General features: G+C 48.3%; 1 non-coding gene across 1 annotated transcript; it reads right to left on the reverse strand.

Moving 5' to 3' along the window:
• Positions 1–17,538: 17,538 nt before the first annotated feature.
• On the reverse strand, positions 17,539–17,613 carry TRNAP-AGG (transfer RNA proline (anticodon AGG)). Its single transcript has one exon. It is a non-coding gene; the product is annotated as a tRNA-Pro (tRNA).
• Positions 17,614–20,234: the final 2,621 nt, after the last annotated feature.

Genomic DNA, 20,234 nt, shown 5'->3' on the forward strand with positions numbered 1-20,234 from the left:
ACTTTTAAGGTTGTTCTAAATGACTTACATGTTCTAGTCAATGACTAACAATAAACTGACTGACTGACTGACTACGGGTCCATAGGATGCAAAAGCAGGGAAAAAGCCTGAGAGACAGCGGAGGGGATCTGTTTCCTGCTTTTGCACCCCAGTTACAAAAGCAAGAAGAAAGCCCCGTCGGTCCAGGGCGGTCCAATTCTGTGCCCTGGGACTGGTAGAGCCCTAGGCGATTGCCTAAGTCCCCTAGTTGGAGGTCAGACCCTGAGCCACCTCTGAACCATCTCGAAAACTCCATAAGTTGGACTGCAACTTGATGGCACTTTACACTACCATTTACGAAATATTCTGACAGAACAAAGTGGTGTATAGACTTGGAGTCTAAGAGAACAATCCTAAGCAGGTCTGTTCTGAATTCTGGCATAGTCTATTCAGGGCTGGCTCTAGACTGTCTAGCACCCTGGGCCCGGCTAACTTCTGGTACCCCCCTTTGTCAAGTGCCTTGCTCTTATAGGCTTAATGTTGAAAAGTATCTCAATGCTGTGAATGCATTTCCTATTGAAGGCTGAGAATGTATCTTATCTCCCTCTCCCTCTGTTTCCCTGGACTTCTCCTCAAGCACACCTAATGCTATGGCCTGTGCATAGTGTTTTATCGAAGCCAACTTTATCAAGATCGCCGCATTGGGAAATTTCCTAAAGAGTAGTTGCTGTGGGAATGAAGGGGGGGGGGGGAGAGGGGGGCTTGCCTGATCGTAGTTGTTACTGCTGAGGTATATTACTGTCTGCATCCTGCTATTACTTCAGTTTTAACTCAGACAAAGTCTGAGCAAAGCTACCTAGCCGAAGCCTTGAATAAATGGAACCTTTTGGAATAATGGACTGTTTGTTGAGTGAACAGGGGGGACTGTTTATTGAGTGACACCCTTCCCTGCTCACATCACCAAGTCACACGGGGGTGCCCAATTTGGTGCCCCCAAAAGGCTGGCACCCTAGGCAATTGCCGAGTGGCGAGGCCAGCCCTGGGCCTATTCAGTAAGGCTCACTCACAGGAAAGTGTCCTTAGGATTGCTCTGTCAGGCACCTAAGAGGCATTGTATTTGGGTTGTCAGGATCCAAGTGGAGACTGGAGATCTCCTAGTATTACAACTAGTATCCTGGTTATAGAGGCCAGTTTCCCTGGAGAAAATGGCGGCTTTGGAGGTAGGGTTGCCGAGTCCAATTCAAGAAATATCTGGGGCCTTTGAGGGTGGAGCCGGGAGACATTGGGGGTGGAGCCAAGAGCAAGGTTGTGACAAGCATACTTGACCTCCAAAGGGAGTTCTGGCCATCACATTTCAAGGGACCAGACGCCATTTAAATGCCTTCCCTCCGTTGGAAATAATGAAGGATAGGGGCACCTTCTTTGGGGGCTCGTAGAACTGGACCCCCTGGCCCAATCCTTTTGAAACAGGTTTTGAGGAGATGCTATGCAGCAAATTGGGTGCCTCTGCCTGAAAAAAACAGCCCCGCCAGAGCCCCAGATACCCGCAGATCAATTTCCCCTTATACCCTATGAGAAGCGGTCTCCATAGGGAATAATAGAGTTTCCAGCAGACATTTCCCTCCCCCCCCATTTTCTGACAACCCTGAAGCGGGGGGAGGGCCTCCAAACCGGGGGACCCCCTGCCCCCACGTGGGGATTAAAAAAATCAAAAGTACATAACCCACCACGAAAACCAGCTTCTATTGTTGAATTATACAAGGTCAACAAAGATAAATTCCACCATCATAAATTGCAAAACAACGATAACTTATAGTCCTTAATGAAAAAGGAAGCATTAGCTCCAAGAGTCCTCCTTTTCATCCTATGGTAAAACTTCCCATCTCCCTCCATGAAATCCTGGTGTAGTACTCCAGATGTTTAACGTCTGTCAAAAGATGCAGCCAATAATCCAAGTTTCCAAGGACAAGGTCGTACTGAACCCTTGTTTTGCGGGAGCTTCTTCAAGCTGCAATAATCCTCTTAGCAATTTCTCTTAAGTATTAGGCCAAACAGCCAGCATGTTTAAACAAACACCTGCAACCTGGGGACTGGCAACCTTATTTGGAGGGCAGACCCTCCTTAACCTCCACCCCTGAAATCTCCAAGTATTTCTCGACCCAGTGCTGTCAGCCCTAAGTTGCATGGGCTGAGCTTCTGCCATAAACGGCTTCTTAAATCCTGGCTACTCATGTTGTTCCTTTCCGGTTCTCTCTTTTCTGAGACCCAGTGAACCATTTCTATCAACACGGGCAAAGACAGCAACTGGCAAAAGTATTTGTAGCAACAAATGGAGATGCTTTTGCTTATGATTGCATAAATCCCTTTTCTAAAACGTTCCCCTGGAGAAAATGGGTGCTTTGGAGGGTTTACTCTATGGCATTGTACCCTGCTGAGTCCCCTAACTGATGCTAGATAGTGATGCAAATATAATCTTATTGGTTGCTAAATTCCTGTTGATCATATTTTCCTTTAGAAACCCATTTAGTACCCTTATGGTCATTGCTCAAGATGTATTGATCGGAGGAACTGGGGAAAGGAAAGGATGGAAAGGAAAGATCTTGAAAGCCAAGCATGACTGGTACTTGGAATGGAGACAACCCAAGAAGACTCTGCAGAGGAAGGCAATGGCCAACCACCTCTGCTTCTCACTTGACTTGAAAGCCCCTTCGTGGGGTCGCTGTAAGTCTTGGATGGGAGACCACCAAGGAAAACTCTGCAGAGGAAGGCAATGGCCAACCACCTCTGCTTCTCACTTGACTTGAAAGCCCCTTCATGGGGTCGCTGTAAGTCTTGGATGGGAGACCACCAGGGAAAACTCTGCAGAGGAAGGCAATGGCCAACCACCTCTGATTCTCATTTGCCTTGAAAGCCCCTTCCTGGGGTCACCATAAGTCTTGAATGGGAGATCACCAAGAAAGACTCTGCAGAGGAAGCCAATGGCCAACCACCTCTGATTCTCATTTGCCTTGAAAGCCCCTTCCTGGGGTCACCATAAGTCTTGGGTGGGAGACCACCAAGGAAAACTCTGCAGAGGAAGGCAATGGCCAACCACCTCTGCTTCTCACTCACCTTGAAAGTCCCTTCCTGGGGTCACCATAAGTCTTGGATGGGAGACCACCAAGGAAGACTCTGCAGAGGAAGGCAATGGCCAACCACCTCCTCTTCTTACTTGCCTTGAAAGTCCCTTGCCGGAGTCTCCATAAATCAGTTGTGATTTGGCTGCATGTATGTATGTACGTGCCAAGATTCTAATGCCCCTGGATTTTGAGGTCTTCCTGCTTGAAGACCAAGACCCAGAAACCATAAATATCACAACCTCCCTGAAATATCTGCTTCCGGCTTTCATCTGTGCAAGCTGCAATGCAGGTGTTGAGCCATTTCCATAATGAGGGTTCTGTTTCTTTTTCCTTCTGGGTATAATTTACGAGGCAACTTAAACTCTGGACCCGCGTAATGGACCCAGTGGCAGACTTGCGAGGCCAACAGCTAAATCAGCTCCAGGTCCCTGCTTCTGCAGACAAGCCTGATGATTTACCAAATTTAATAAGCTACTTCCTTATGACTTTCTCCCCAAAGATGCTGTTGCTTTAATAGCTGCCAAGAAGGCTGTCAGAAGGATGCAGACCTATCGGTATAATGAAAATTTAACTGGGGCGGGGGTGGCGTGAGGAGGGACTACCGTCAAGAGCTCCTAGCAATGGCTAATTCGTTATCAGCGAATACATCCTGCCGGCTGGATAGTAACACTTTTTCATGTGTCCTTCATATTGGTTTTATTACACATAGGGTTGCCAGTTCTCCGGTCTCGGCAGGGGCTCTCCAATCTGCTACCCACCAGTTGGCCAGCTGGGAAAGCCCCCCCCCCAAAAAAGAACCTTCTATGTCAACATCATTGGTGCAATGACTTCACCCAGAAGTGATGCCATCAGAAAACCAGGGCCGGCTCGCCCACTAGGCAAACTAGGCGCTTGCTTAGGGCACCAGGAGGGTGGCACCAAATTGGGCTCCCCCCTCCCGGCGCCCATGACAAGTGCCTAGTTTGCCTGCATGCTGCCTTCTTCTGCTGCCGCCACCTCCCTCCCTTGCGCTCCGCCTGCCCCCTGCTACTGCCTGCCTCCCTCCCTTGCACTCTGGCCCCCCGCCGCCACTGCCGCCTCCCTCCCTTGCGCTACGCCTGCCCACCACCCGCCTCTTCCTCCCTCTCTTGCACTCCAACCCGCACCCCTCCGTGGCGTGATGAGAGCGGGCCTTGGTTCAGCCTTACTGGTTTTGACTGGCCTCTGATCAATCTTTGAAGAGCGCACCGAAGGAGGAACCGGAAAGGAGGGGGAGTGAAGTTTCCAGCATGCTCTTCCAAGATTGATCAGAGGCCAGCTGCGTTGAAGCCGGTAAGGCCGAGCCAAGGCTCACTCTGATCACGCCACTGGGGGTGGGTGAGGAGCGTCGACGGAGGCAGCAGCTAGTGCAAGACCCTGCAATTTTTTTGGGGGGGGGGGCTTGTTTTGCCGTTTTAGCTCAATAAAAGCTATTACATGCCCTTTATTTGGAGTTTGTTCTTTAGCGGAACGTGTTTTTGTTCCTTCCTGTCAAGCCCAATTCTGTTTGGATGTGAGAAACGGGAGGAATTGGTTGTCATTCGTATGGAATGAAATTTCCCCCATTAAGAGGGACATCTTCTCAATTTATTTATTTATTTATTTATTTCATTTATATCCCGCCCTCCCCCACCTTGGCAGGCTCAGGGCGGCTAACAACATTCCATAAAAACATACAATAATAAATAAAGCATTAGATTTACAATATAGAACAATAAAACATTAAAACGTTAAATTAAAACCAGTCTAATAGATACAATTATACTGCGGTATAGATCTTTAGACCGCATTGGCGGATCTTTGATTACCATTTTTCTTAGCAGTCCGAATATGCTGATTTAAAAAGGGTGGTCTTGCAGGCCCTGCAGAACTGTTCAAGGTTCCGTAGGGCCCGCACCTCCTCGGGGAGTCGGTTCCATAGGGTAGGGGCCGCGATCGAAAAGGCCCGTGCTCTGGTGCTCTGATATTTAATTTCCTTCGGCCCAGGGATAGTCATTAGGTTTTTCCCCGTTGACCTCAGTGCTCTCTGGGGTTCATATGGGGAAAGACGGTCCCTCAGGTAGGCAGGCCCTCGGCCAAATTAATAAAAGTCCGTTCTTCCAGATCCTCAGGTCTCACTGTCTGTCTCCATTTTCTTGTGTTCCTTTTTCTTCTTTAGCCAACTTTGTTTTGGGATCCCCCCCATGGTATGATTCATGATGATCCTATTTATTTTGTTGTTTCTCCACCAGACCTGGCCCTGGATAAAGGTTATCTTTTTTTCCCAGGAAATGTAGATCTCCCCTGCATTTTTTCCCTAGGATTGTTCAGAGCAAATTGCTTATATTGACTGTAATGAGAAATGCAAGAGAGCAGGCATGCTCTGTTATCGCCACCGCCTACCATGTTTTGTTGCTCTCGCAGGGAGCCTTCCTGGAGGTGTGTGGGCAAAATCTTTGGGTTGCATGTGGAGGTTTTCCACTCTTGGAGACACTTCAAATGAAAGGAACTGAGCTTTGCTTGCCTTCTTTGTAAATACTTGGGCGTGTTTTCTTGGAGCAGCGCCAGAAGTACCCATCATTATAGCGTCACAGGAGATTCAGGGTAAACAAAAGAAAATACTTCTTTACTCAGCGAGGGATTGAAATGTGGAATTCACTGCCAGAGAATGTCATGATGGATATGGGCACTGACCGTTTTTGAAAAGGATATTAGACGGACTGATGGAGGATAGGTCTATCAGTGAGTACTAGTTAAGGTGACTAAAGGGAAGCTCCATATTCGGGGCAGTAAACATCTGAATAATGGTTCCAGAAGGCAGCATCAAGGAGAAGGCCTCGACCTGTACGACCTGCTGTTGGCTCTCCAGAAGGTTGGCCACTGTGTGAGACAGAATTCTGGATTAGATGAGCCAATGATTCTCAGGGCTTTCTTGTAGCAGTAGCTCCTTTGCATATTAGGCCACGCACCCCAGATGTAGCCAATCCTCCAAGAGCTTACAGGGTTCTTAGTACAGGGCCTACTGTAAGTTCTTGGAGTATTGGTTACCTCAGGGATGTGTGGCCTGATATGCAAAGGAGTTCCTGCTACAAAAAAAAAAAAAGCCCTGTTTAGTGTAGTGGTTAAGTGCATGGACTCTTATCTGGGAGAACCAAGTCAGATGCAGCTCTCGCCTTGAAAGGACAGCTGCTGTGACAGCTCTCAGCCCCACCCACCTCACAGGGTGTCTGTTGTGGAGTGGGGGGAAGTAAAGGCGATTATGACCGCTCCGAGACTCTGAGATTCAGAGTATAGGGTGGGATATAAATCCAATATTGTCATTTTTTTTTTAAAAAAAAAATCATCACTCACCGGCTTGTTTCCTTAACCATATGTGGGTCTTCTCAGGAGCTGCTGGTACAGTATCTTGAGGCAATAGGATGGGATGGTACACACTTTCATTTGCCACTGCTAATCTTGTTCTTGCCCAGACCAGATAGCACAGGCTAGGCTGATCTCAGAAGCTAAGCAGGGTCAGCTCTGGTCAGTATATGGAAAGGAGACCACCATGGAAGTCCAGGGTCACAGCTAGGGGTGTGAAGAAAAAATTGGTAAAATTCAGATTTGAGAGTATTCGGGCACCCAGGGGCTGCAGGAGGGCTGTGGATCTATCATGCCTCCTTTCTCCACTTCCCCCCTTCTTTCTCCTCCAGATTTTGGGGTCACGGGGCTGAGCTGATGGGCTCCCCCAATCCCCCCAACATTTTGCTGTGAGTTCTGAGTGGGCCTGTATCAGCAGCCCCCCTGCTCCCACTAGAGCCATTTTTGTCTGTTTCTTACCTTGTTGCATCTCTGGCATCCCCTCCAGCTGTGATGCCCCCACTTTGGGTGCCTGCTGCTCCAAGGGGTCCCCTACCCTGTTCCCTTGGCTGTGACCTTGCAGGGGCCCCCCATTCCCGAGATATCGCGGGGGGTGGTGGAAGCCTCTGTGCCCTGGAGTGCTCTTGTTGGGGCTTCTGGCCTTTTAATTCCTAGAGTGCTCTCTGTGTGCTGCTGACTCATGGAGTTGGCTGGCATAGCCCAGCAGTTACACTAGCCTTGCAAAAAGTGCAAATACATGGCTGTGATTGGCTGCTGTGATAGTCCCCTCTACTCCTCCCACCCTGATCCCAGGGAAGCACAGGAAGAGGCAGGAGAAGCCCAGATATGGTGGGAAAGGAAGTAAGTGCACTCCTTTTAATTTTAAACCCCCTTTCCCACCACTATTTCGGAGCCCGAATACAGCCGAATACTTATTCAGGTGGCTGTATTTGGTGCCTGAATAACACCAGAGATTCTGATTTGGGTATATTCAATGTTGACTGCAGTTAAGTTATCTGGTATTTGGTGTTGTATTTGCCTTGGCTGAACCGAATGCACACCGCTATTTGCAACACTTGAGCACTTTTGCACTTTCAGTCTGCTTTCAATGCACTTTATAACTGGATTTCACAGTGGCCTATTATACATGAGTGTTTTGTCTTGCTTTTACCATGCATGTCTATTGGTTCTGAGTAGGGGTGTAGAGTGCACCTTCCAAAGCATCCTTCCCCCCCCCCCCCCCAGATGAATGGAACTTTGTGATCTGGAGATGCACTGCAATTCTGGAAGATCTCCAGGCCCCACCTGGAAGTTGGCAACCCTATTTAATTGGAAGAAGGGGTGGGAGGGATGTCCTGCTGATGTAGAAGAGATATATTAAAAGATAGGTGTCACCGACAATTGAATTCATGTAAAGATCCTCAGAGTATCAGAAAATAAAGTGAAGCCACACCGTCTCATTGCTTTTATCTCTTTGATCCCGACATTTGAGGCAAGTGGAGGCCTCTAGCAATACTTAGACTGTAACACCAGCTGTCAGAAGAATTATTATTGACTTTGGCATTATTGGGAAGCTTGGGAGGCTGATATTATTATAGTTTTCTTTCCCCTTTTTTGGTTTTCTTTTCAAGCTTGGACAACATTTCTATAAAAGCAGAACCAGCCTTGTATGTCTTAAGGAACAGACTGCTTATCAACCCCAGCGCATATTGAAATGGTTCACCAGGTTGCGTAATTTTTCTGAAAATGGCTTAATTAGAGAAGATTTAACTTTTTAATCAGTAAATGGTTAGTTCGGCATATAAGGACACAACTGATGGAGGGATAATTTCCCTCAATTATGGAAGAAATAGGTGAAGTCATAGTTTATGCTCATATCTACTGCTCTCCTAAAGCAAAATTATTAGTGTGCTTCCTTTCTCAGGTCTGAGGTCTCAATGAGGGGGCTCTGGAGGGTGGGTTGACCCTACCTGACCCCACTGATTTGGCATACCATTTCACTCAGGTACCAAGTCCTTCAGGACACGTAATGAGTGTCATTTTGGTGAAGTGGTTAAGTGCGCGGACTCTTATCTGGGAGAACCGGGTTTGATTCCCCCCTCCTCCACTTGCACCTGCTGGAATGGCCTTGGGTCAGCCAGAGCTCTCTTATCTGGGAGAACCGGGTTTGATTCCTCACTCCTCCACTTGCAGCTGCTGGAATGGCCTTGGGTCAGCCACAGCTCTCTTATTTGGGAGAACCGGGTTTGATTCCCCCCTCCTCCACTTGCAGCTGCTGGAATGGCCTTGGGTCAGCCATAGCTCTCTTATCTGGGAGAACCGGGTTTGATTCCCCCCTCCTCCACTTGCAGCTGCTGGAATGGCCTTGGGTCAGCCATAGCTCTCTTATCTGGGAGAACCGGGTTTGATTCCCTCCTTCTCCACTTGCAGCTGCTGGAATGGCCTTGGGTCAGCCAGAGCTCTCTTATCTGGGAGAACCGGGTTTGATTCCCCCCTCCTCCATATACAGCTGCTGGAATGGCCTTGGGTCAGCCATAGCTCTGGCAGAGGTTGTCCTTGAAAGGGCAGCTTCTGGGAGAGCTCCCTCAGCCCCACGCACCTCACCGGGTGTCTGTTATGGCGGGGAGAAGATACAGGAGATTGTAAGCTGCTCTGAGACTCTGATTCAGAGAGAAGGGCGGGGTATAAATCTGCAATTCTCCTTCTTCTTCATGAGTTTTGAAGCTTCTAAATGCGACCCTGGAGTTTGTCTTTTATTTTCTCTTGGGTTTCAGGCATCGGGGCAATATGACAACACATTCTCTCCACCAGGTCTCCGATTCAGCAGGAGTTCATCGGAGCACAGCTCCTGAACCTTCCTGAGGGTTCCCCCTCTTCCTCCCCACCTACCTTGTCCATTGAGTAGTAGGTGCAGCTGCATAACAATCCCTGGATTAGGAGAACAGGCAGCCAGCCAGCCACCAGGGGCTTTGCCATGACCCCCAGCGGTCCTCATTAACCCCTGGAGAATCCAGTGTCCCTCTTTCGCCACTTCTTATGTGATTTTGGGCAGCGGGTGACTTGCTGGCCTTTTGACCCACACCCTAACCCTAACCCTAGGGTTAGGGTTAGGGTTGGGTTAGCCAGCCCAAGCAGGCCTCGCTTGCCTGGGGCTCTTTGCTTTTGGCTGGGAGGACATATGCTAATGAGTTATGGGGGGACATATGCTAATGAGCTCCGTCACCTATTTTTCTACAAAATGACCCCGCTCTCCCCTCCCCCCACCCATTTTTTGTCTCAGCATCCAGCTCTGTGTTGGACCAAAATACCTCTTTGATTGAATTGCCAGGACTAAGCCAGCAAATGCCAGATTTTTAGGGTGGTGTCTTGGGGGGGGGGGTGGAGTTATAAGGGAAGTAATGTCTCATCCTCCATGACGCTCTAGAAAAGGGGTGCCAAACTCATTTGTCACGAGGGCCGAATCGGACATAAATGAGACCTTGTTGGGCTAGGCCACGTGTGTTCCAAAATGCAATGCCAGGTAGTGGCGATATAAACTTTATAAAGTACACAGACAAACACTTTTTAATAAAAAAACTCAAAACACACTTAAAAGATTAGCACTCTTGCAATATGTTGTTTAATTAACAGTCTCTGATAACTGACACCTCTGATTGACCGCATCAAAAATCTGGAGCGCTCACTCTTTCCCTCCTTCCCCAGGCGATGAGGAGGGGGAGGAGCCTCAGCCAATAGAAGGAAGAGAGGCTTGGCTCGGTAGCTCTGCTGTGCGATTGAGGGAGTCTGGAAAAGCAAGCTCTTCCTGCCCCCTTCCTCCCCAAGGGAAGAACCTCAGCCAATGAAGAAAACAGAGGCTTTGCTCTGTAGTTCCTGTGCAGTTTAGAGACCCTGACAAAGCAGAAGGAAGCAAAAAAGGGAGAAGGAAGCAGAAGACAGTGAGTTGCTTGTGGCCCTGATGGGAGCCCCTCCAGGGGCCCGATCCGCCCCATGCTCTAGGAATTTTCCCAATCTTTATAGTAAAAACCACTGAGACTGGCAAAAATCCTAAGGTACCAGGGCAGGGCTCTTTTTGCAGCAGGAGCTCCTTTGCATATTAGGCCACACACCCCTGATGTAGCCAATTCTCCAAGAGTTTACAGTAGGCCCTTTAAGAAGAGCCCTGTAAGCTCTTGGAGGATTGGCTACATCGGGGGTGTGTGGCCTAATATGCAAAGGAGCTCCCACTAAAAAAAGACCCCTGGGTACCACCATTAATTATTTGCCCCTTGAGGGCTGGGGATTGGGAGGGAATAGAACTGCCCGCATTTGTCTGCAGGCAAATGAGAAGACCACCACTTGGGAAAATGGGCAAGTCATTTGCCATCAAGTCACAGCCGACTTACGATGACCCTGAAGGGCTGGCAAAGCAAGAAATGTGCAGAGCTGAATGCCGTCCCTTGCCTCTTCATAGCAACCCTGGACATGCCCAGTGGTCTCCCCCATCCCAATGCTAACCAAGGCTGAACCTGCTTAGCTTCCAAGACCTGAGGATGTTGGGCTCGTATCATAATGCCCCTGTATAAATCGATGGTGCAGCCTCATTTGGAGTACTGTGTACAATTCTGGTCGTCGCACCTCAAAAAAGATATTATAGCATTGGGATAAGTGCAGAAAAGGGCTACTAGAATGCTTAAAGGGTTGGAACACTTTCCCTATGAAGAAAGGTTAAAGCGCTTGGGGCTCTTTTGCCTGGAGAAATGTCGACTGCGGGGTGACATGATAGAAGTTTACAAGATTATGCATGGGATAGAAAAGGTAAAGAAAGAAGTACTTTTCTCCCTTTCTCACATTACGAGAACTCATGGGCATTCAATGACTTCGCTGAGCAGACAGGTTAGAACTGATAAAAGGAAGTCCTTCTTCACCCAAAGGGTGATTGGCACATGGAATTCACTGCCACAGGAGATGGTGGCAGCTACACACATAGACAGCTTCAAGAGGGAATTGGATAAACATCTGGAGCAGAGGTCCATCAGTGGCTATTAGCCACAACGTATCATTGGAACTCTCTTTCTGGGGCAGTGATGCTCTGTACTCTTGGTGCTTGCGGGGGGGGGGACGACCAGTGGGAGGGCTTCTAGTGTCCTGGCCCCACTTGTGAGCCTCCTGATGGCACTTGGGGTTTTTTGGCCACTGTGTGACAGAGAGTGTTGGACTGGATGGGCCATTGGCCTGATCCAACATGGCTTCTCTAATGTTCTTATGATGTTTGAGCTATCTAGATCAGGGCTTGACTGAGATGGTTTTGTCCTTGTACAACCAAAAATGTACAGGGACAAAAGGAATGAATGTGTGACCATACTTCTCTTTTATTCCCATTATTATTTGTCTCGGTTCAGAGTGGCAGAAAGGACACAGAGGTGTTGCTTGATGATGATATTGGATTTATATCCCGCCCTCCATTCTGAATCTCAAAGTCTCAGAGTGGCTCACAATCTCCTTTAGCTTCCTCCTCCACAACAGACACTGTGTGAGGTGGGTGGGGCTGAGAGAACTCTCACCGCAGCTGCCCTTTCAAGGACAACCTCTGCCAGAGCTATGGCTGTATTTCGGAGCCCGAATACAGCCGAATACTTATTCAGGTGGCTGACCCAAGGCCACCCAAGGTGCAAGTGGAGGAGTGGGAAATCAAACCTGGTCCTTCCACTTAACCACTACACCAAACTGGCTCTCCCATTCAAACCTGCCAGCATCCTGAAGCCCAGCTTTGAAACATCCTAAATTGTTCCTCCTGTGTTGTGGAGAACCGCTAGGTGCGTTGCAACAGAAGTTCCCATGAACCTCGCAAATGGTTCTGGGCTCACTGCCATCTCTCCTTACCACTTTCCGACGAAGTTGAAAAACCTGCCCCCCCCCATCCAAATCCCACATCTTCAAGTTGCCTTTCCCCACTCCTTGCCAGCGCTCTTCCGAACGCTTGCTTTTCTAGCCAGGATTTTTGTCAGCAATTAAGCCACTGGAAAGGGGTGCCAGCTGGCGGCCGAGTTGCCCATCCTAGCTGTTATTTTGGTTAATTAGCCAGTTGTGTTGACAGCAAGAGCCTCTTATGGACTGTCGCACTGACTGGCATTTGCACGTTGCTTCTTGCGGTGCCATAAGGGGAAGGGTTTCCCGTAGAAAGGAGCGCCAGCTGTCTCCAGCCCTGGCATCCAGGCTGGGCATTTCTCTCTCCCATCTTTGGTGCTGGGAACTCACCTCCTTTCCTCCCTCCTAAGCTCCTCCACTGTGACATCTGGCGGTTTTGGGCAGATTTTCTTTTTTGCTTCCTTGGTTGCGGCTCTGATGCCAGCAAATAGAAGGGACCTACGGCTGCTGCTGGGTGACAATGCCAGTGCATACTGCCGCAGCTCGGACCCGTGGGCTGTTTTCTGCAGGCCCAGATGCTCCTTGAAACTGGTTTGAGGGAGGGGGGGGGAAAGACAGACCAACTAGCAAAATGATTTTTCAGCAGATTCGGAGAATGTCAGCTCCCCAATTAGCATAGAAATGGCACCTTCAAATGTGCTGGTTTTTAAGTCACCTTGAAGGGCTAAATGCATGCGACACGCTAATGCTTGGAACAGTGTCCTCCTGATGCCTCTATTTAAAAAGCGAAATCATTTTGGGAGGGACAAATTTAGAGCCAAGAACTGCTGGGGAGGGGCAAGTAACTCCAGTCTGGTGTAGTGGTGAATTGTGCGGACTCTTATCTGGGAGAACCGGGTTTGATTTTTCCCCTCCTCCACTTGCAGCTGCTGGAATGGCCTTGGGCCGGCCATAGCTCTTGCAAGAGTTGTCCTTGAAAAAGCAGCTTCTGTGAGAGCTCTCTCAGCCCCACCCACCTCACAAGGTGTCTGTTGTGGGGAAAGAAGATAAAGGAAATTGTAAGCTGCTCTGAGTCTCTGATTCAGAGAGAAGGGAGGGGTATAAATCTGCAGTTTTCTTCTCCCTCTAGACCTGTCTTTTTTCCTGCTCACAGCCCCAGCAATTTTTTGCGTAGGTTCGCCAGCCTCCAGTTGGGACTTAGGGATCCCTTGGAATCACAAGCTCATCTCCAGACTACAGAGATCAGTTCCCCTGGAGGAAATGGGAGCACTGGAGGGTGGATGTTATGTATTGTGTTCTACTAGGTTCTGTTGCCTAAGCTTGAGGCAGTCACTCCTTGTAAACCAGGATCCTGAAGCCTGGAAGAGCTGGCCAATCAGGATGCTAGGCATGTAACAACTTGTAACAAAGAGATGCAAATGAAGGATTCCGGAGTGAGCCAATAGAAGTAACTGTTGGCTGTACTCGGGTGTGGTTAAACGTCGAGTGTATATATTGAGTGAAATGCCTGTGTTGTCCCAGTGTTGCCCCCTTCCCAGTATAGGGCCCAGGGAAGCTGCCCTGGGGTAGGGTTGTGAAGTCTAACTCAGAAAATATCTGCAGGCTTTGGGGGTGGAAGAAGAAGAAGAAGAAGATATTGGATTTATATCCCGCCCTCCACTCCGAAGAGTCTCAGAGCGGCTCACAATCTCCTTTACCTTCCTCCCCCACAACAGACACCCTGTGAGGTGGGTGGGGCTGGAGAGGGCTCTCACAGCAGCTGCCCTTTCAAGGACAACCTCTGCCAGAGCTATGGCTGACCCAAGGCCATGCTAGCAGGTGCAAGTGGAGGAGTGGGGAATCAAACCCGGTTCTCCCAGATAAGAGTCCGCACACTTAACCACTACACCAAACTGGCTCTCCAGTGGAGAGCCAGGAGACTTTCACATTCCCTAAAATAAATAAGTAAAAATGCAGCAGTGCATTTCCCCTGAATACAGTCTTCATTTCCTCATCCCCAAGCAGCTGCATGTCCTGTATTCATTCTCTCTCTCTCTCTCTCACACACACACATGCACGCACACAGAGTAGCCAAAATAAAGAGTTTGCAATCCCACACTTGTGTGATCTTACTGGGGGAATTCACTCACAAGTTGCTGAAGTTCCAAGTTCTTCAGACCAACACAGGAAAACCAAAGAGTCAAGATTATCCTTTACTATGCAAATGACTTCTGAAAGGTTTATAAAGCAAACAGAGGGTCTGGGCTGCTTCCCCTTCCTTTTTTACAGCTTCACAGCTCACTGAGAGCAGCCATGTTGTTCTGCTGGCTCACCCTGCCCCCATTCAGCCTGGCCTCTACAGATTTAAAGGTGCAGACACACTGTCTAAAAAGTAAGCTTTTCCAGGTGTCATCTTAAGCCGTCCAAAGTGGAAAGTCACATGGTGGCTGTTGGGGTGGGGCTTCCCCTGCCAGCCAGCAGACTGAAGGTGGGAAGGAGTCTGCAAAACTGGGGGATCCCCCACTGGGACCTGGGGATTGGCAAGCCTTCCCTGGAGGCTGTGACTAAGACAGTCCCTGAGCACCTATTGGGTTAGCGTGTAGCAGGGGTGGGATTCTAGCAGGAGCTCCTTTGCATATTAGGCCACACATCCCGGATGTAGCCAATCCTCTAAGAGCTTACAAGGCTCTTTTTTTGTAAGTTCTTAGAGGACTGGCTCCATCAGGGGTGTGTGGTGTAATATGCAAACGAGCTCCTGCTAGAATCCCACCCCTGGTGTGCAGTGTTTGTTGTCATTTTAATGATCTATTTTGACACGTTGTGTTTTAATGTTTTGCTGAGATGGTTTTGAATTGCATTACCGAAAGCCTCCCTGCAATCCGCTTAGGAAAGAAGCAGGGTATAAAAGGAGTGATGGAATGCAGTCTCCTGGCAACAGCGGTTTCCCCTTTCCTCTTCCAGTTGAGTTTGGCGTTTGCGAACAGCCTCTTTAGTTCAAGTTTTCTCCTTATTGTACCGTTGCGGTTGTGTGCGTGTGAAGTGCCATCAAGTGGCTTCCGACTTATGGTGACCAGTTTATGGAGAGCCAGTTTGGTGTAACGGTGAAGTGCGCAGCCTCTTATCTGGGAGAGCCGGGTTTGATTCCCCACTCCTCCACTCGCACCTGCTGGAATGGCCTTGAGTCAGCCAGAGCTCTCACAGCAGTTGTCTTTGAGAGGGTAGCTGCTGTAAAAGCACTCTCAGCCCCACCCACCTCACAGGGTGTCTGTTGTGGGGGAGGAAGGTAAAGGAGATTGTGAGCTGCTCTGAGACTCTGTCCTTGAAAGGGCAGCTGCTGTAAGGGCCCTCTCCAGCCCCACCCACCTCACAGGGTGTCTGTTGTGGGGAGGGGGGAAGGTAAAGGAGATTGTGACCGCTCTGAGACTCTGAGATTCAGAGTATAGGATATAAACCCAATATCATCATCGTCTTCATCTTCTTCTTCTTTTACTATGAATTAATGTCTTCCAAATGTCCTGTTCTTAGCAGCCTTGCTCAGGTCCTGCAAACTGAAGTCATAGAAACACAGAATCATCGAATTGGAAGGGACCTCCAGAGTCATCTAGTCCAACCCCCTGCAAAATGCAGGAAATGCACAAATGCCTCCCCCTAAATTCACAGGATCTTCTCTGCTGTCAGATGGCCATCTAGCCTCTGTTTAAAAACCTCCAAGGAAGGAGAGCCCACCATCTCCCAAGGAAGCCTGTTCTATTGAGGAACTGCTCTAACTGTCAGGAAGTTCTTCCTAATGTTGAGCCGGAAATTCTTTTGATTTCACTTCAACCCATGGCTTCCTTAACTGAGTCCATCTTCCTTGACTGAGTCAATGAGAGCCAGTTTGGTGTAGTGGTTAAGTGTGTGGACTCTTATCTGGGAGAACCGGGTTTGATCTCCCATTCTTCCACTTGCAGCTGCTGGAATGGCCTTGGGTCAGCCATTGTTCCCATAGGAGTTGTCCTTGAAAGGGCAGCTGCTGTAAGAGCTCTCTTAGCCCCACCTACTTCGCAGCATGTCTGTTGTGGAGGGGGGCGGGGGAAGGTAAAGGAGATTGTTACCGCTCTGAGACTCTGAGATTCAGAATATAGGGCGGGATATAAACCCGATATCTTCTTCTTCATCATCTCCTGTTGGGTCTTCCCCTTTTTCCTAGCATTATTGTCTTTTCTGGTGAGTCTGGTTTTCTCATGGTGTGACCCAGGCCTCGTTTTGGGCAGGAGCTCCAAGGAGCGGAGCTCTGGAACCTCTAAATTTTATTGTGCTCTTTCTTTCTTATCCCTTCCCCCAAAAAAACCCTTGCTTCTGGGTTCCATTGTTCAAATTGTCAAAAGTGCCTCTTGCCATGGAGGGTCAACTGGTATTATATGTGCTGTAACCTGTAGTTAACTTTGAGGGCCCCTTCCAACCTGCGTTCTTGTTGTCTCTTTGTTCTCACACACTGCATTATTGTGTGGGCACCTCATATGTATCTCTCCACTACCAGCTGGCCAGGGTCATGTTATCTAGTTGCAGAGACATTTATAGCTTGCTTTGAGAAAATGGGGAGTTGGGATGGTACAAGGCGGGGGGGAAAGGTGATTGGTGGGTTCTGGCACTTTTTGCATTTGAACGATGTAACAGATGGACACTACATGGGCAAAGCCCACAAACTCCCGTTTTAGCAAGAAGAAGACGAAGACGACTTTGGATTTATATTCCGCCCTCCACTCAGAGTCTTAGAGCGGCTCACAATCTCCTTTATCTGCCTCCCCCACAACAGACACCCTGTGAAGTGGGTGGGGCTGAGAGGACTCTCACAGCAGCTGCCCTTTCAAGGACAACCTCTGCCAGAGCTATGGCAGGCCCAAGGCCATTCCAGCAGGTGCAAGTGGAGGAGTGGGGAACCAAACCCGGTTCTCCCAGATAAAAGTCCGCATACTTAACCACTACACCCAACTGGCTCTCACAGCAGCTGCCCTTTCAAGGACAAGCTCTGCCAGAGCTATGACTGACCCAAGGCCATTCCAGCAGGGGCAAGTGGAGGAGTGGGGAATCAAACCCAGTTCTCCCAGATAAGAGTCCACACACTTAACCACTACACCAAACTGGCTCTCCTGACCTGAACATATATATGAACATATGAACCTGCCTTATACTGAATCAGACCCTCGGTCCATCAAAGTCAGTATTGTCTACTCAGACTGGCAGCGGCTCTCCAGGGTCTCAAGCTGAGGTTTTCCACACCTATTTGCCTGGACCATTTTTTTGGAGATGCCAGGGATTGAACCTGGAACCTTCCGCTTCCTAAGCAGATGCTCTACCACTGAGCCACAGTCCCTCCCTCCTGTTCAGTCACACAGTTGAGTCCGACTCTTTGTGACCCCATGGACAAAGTCATGCCAGGCCCTCCTGTCTTCCACCATCCTCCGAAATCTGCTCAAATTTGTGTTAGTTACATCAGTAACACCGTCATGTCTTACTTGTCAATAAATGCCTTTGAAGAAAGTAAGGTGCATTGATTGGTGAAGAGCTTGCAGTACTTGACATTAACCCTCCGTGGAAATTTTGCTGAGCTCTAAGATTTGGCAAACATTCTAATATTTTGACCCACAGAGAGTGGGGAACTAAGCAAAATGTATAAAGCGGGCAGATGGAAGGCTTCATCCTGCCGCTGTGGCCGCATAGGAGAACGTAATTTAAAAAGTAGGATGGGAGTCAGATTTTATAATGACCATTCTAATCCAAGAAGCATTTTAAGGGAGATGCGGAGCCGATAAAATTTAGTCCACCTTCTGGTGATGACAGGGGTGCGTGGCACATGCGTATGAGTTGTGCTAATGAGCTCTGGCATCTCTTTTTCTACAAAATGAGCCCTGATGTGACCAAAGTGCCAAATAGCCTCAGTTTGGTCATCTTAGTTTCTAGGAAGAGTTCAGATTGAATTGGAGAATCCAGCCTGAACTCTCACTTTTTGTTTGTTGAAATGTGAAGTCTGTCACGACTTCCATGTCTTCCCCTTCTATTTGCCAAGGTGTGATGGGGCCGGATGCCATGATCTTCGTTTTTTTGATGTTGAGTTTCAAGCCTACTTTTGTGCTCTCCTCTTTCACCCTCAACAAGAGGTTCTTTAGGTCCTCCCCACTTTCTGCCATTAGAGTGGTGTCGTCTTCATATCTGATCTCTGTTCTCTGGAAATCTGCATTCAGTTGAGTGAATCTTTCCTTTTCACCTTTGCCTTTCGCTTTCTTTCTTTTCTCAGTTATTTGTAAAGCCTCATCAGACAGCCACTTTGCTTTCTTGCATTTCTTTTTCTTTGGGATGGTGCTGATTGCTGTCTTCTGTACAATGTCACGAACCTCCGTTCATAGTTCTTCAGGCACTCTGTCTATCAACTCAAGTTCCTTAAACCTATTCTTCACCTCCACTGTATATTCATAAGGGATGTGATCAAGGTCAAACCTGAATGGCCTAATAGCTTCCCCAGTTTTCTTCAGTTTAAGCCTGAATTTTGCGATGAGTAGCTCATGATCTGAGCCACAGTCAGCTCCAGGTCTTGTTTTTGCTGACTGTAAGGAGCTTCTGCATCTTTGACTGCAGAGTATATAATCGATCTGATTTCTGTGTGATCAGGTGATGTCCATGTATAGAGTCGCCTTTTAGGTTGTTGGAAGAGGGTGTTCGCTATGACCAGCAAAACTCTTGGCAAAACTCTATTAGCCTTTGCCCGACTTCATTTTGTTCTCCAAGGCCAAACTTGTCAGTTGTTCCAGTCACCTTTTGACTTCCTACTTTGGCATTCCAGTCCCCTATGATGAGGAGGACGTCTTTTTTTGGTGTTAATTCTAGAAGGTGTTGTCGATCTTCATAGAGCTGGTCCACTTCAGCCACTTCTGCGTCAGTGCTTGGGGCATAGACTTGAATTACTGTGATATTGAATGGTTTGCCTTGGATACGGACCACGATCATTCTGTCATTTTTGAGATTGTATCCCATTACTGCCTTCCTCACTCTCTTGTTAACTATAAAGGCCACACCATTTCTCACTAGAGCCCACTTAATTGTCTTTTTTTCGGTAGTCCAGGATGTCTGGAAAACTCTCCTCCAATACCGCATTTCAAATGAATTAACTTTCTTTGTGTCAGCTTTCTTCATCGTTCAACCTTCACACCCGTACATAGTAATGGGCAATACCATGGCATGAATTAACTTCATCTTGGTTGCCATGGACACTTCTTTACATTTAAGAACCTTCATGGCTACTTTCAGCCCAAGCTTTAACCAGTTTGAGCCAACCAAGTCCCTAAATGGTTGCACATCCATAGCCTCTTTTCAGTGAATATTTAAAATAATTTGTTGGCCTCTGAAGTTTAGAGCTGGAATGAAGAACTCGAGGTTGGCTCTGCACAAAGCATTGGCTACATGCAATGAAATCTTGCATTAAGCGGAAATAACATGAAAAGAGCCCTGCTGGATCAGACCAGTGGTCCATCTAGTCCAGCATCCTGTCTCATGCAAGAATAGCCATCCATATGATTGTTTTAGCAAGTGTTCCTGTTCCCTTTTGCAGCTAGAATACATGGGGATTGGTAGGGAGATGCTACAGAGCAGTCATTGTCTGCCCTAAAAATCTGTTCTGTGAATTGGGTAGGGTTGCCAAGTCCAATTCAAGAAATATCTGGGGACTTTGGGGGTGGAGCCAGGGGACTTTGGGAGTGGAGCCAGGAGCAAGGCTGTGACAAGCATAATTGAACTCCAAAGGGAGTTCTGGCCATCACATTTAAAGGGACGGTACACCTTTATATGCCTTCCCTCCACTGGAAAGAATGAAGGATAGGGACACCTTCTTTGGGGGCTCATAGAATTGGACCCCCTAGTCCAATCTTTTTGAAACCTGGTGGGTGTTTTGAGGAGAGGCATCAGATGCTATGTGGAAAATTTGGTGCCTCTACCTCAAAAAACAGC

Source organism: Heteronotia binoei, chromosome 3 (assembly GCF_032191835.1).
Source record: "Heteronotia binoei isolate CCM8104 ecotype False Entrance Well chromosome 3, APGP_CSIRO_Hbin_v1, whole genome shotgun sequence".
NCBI lineage: Eukaryota > Metazoa > Chordata > Lepidosauria > Squamata > Gekkonidae > Heteronotia > Heteronotia binoei.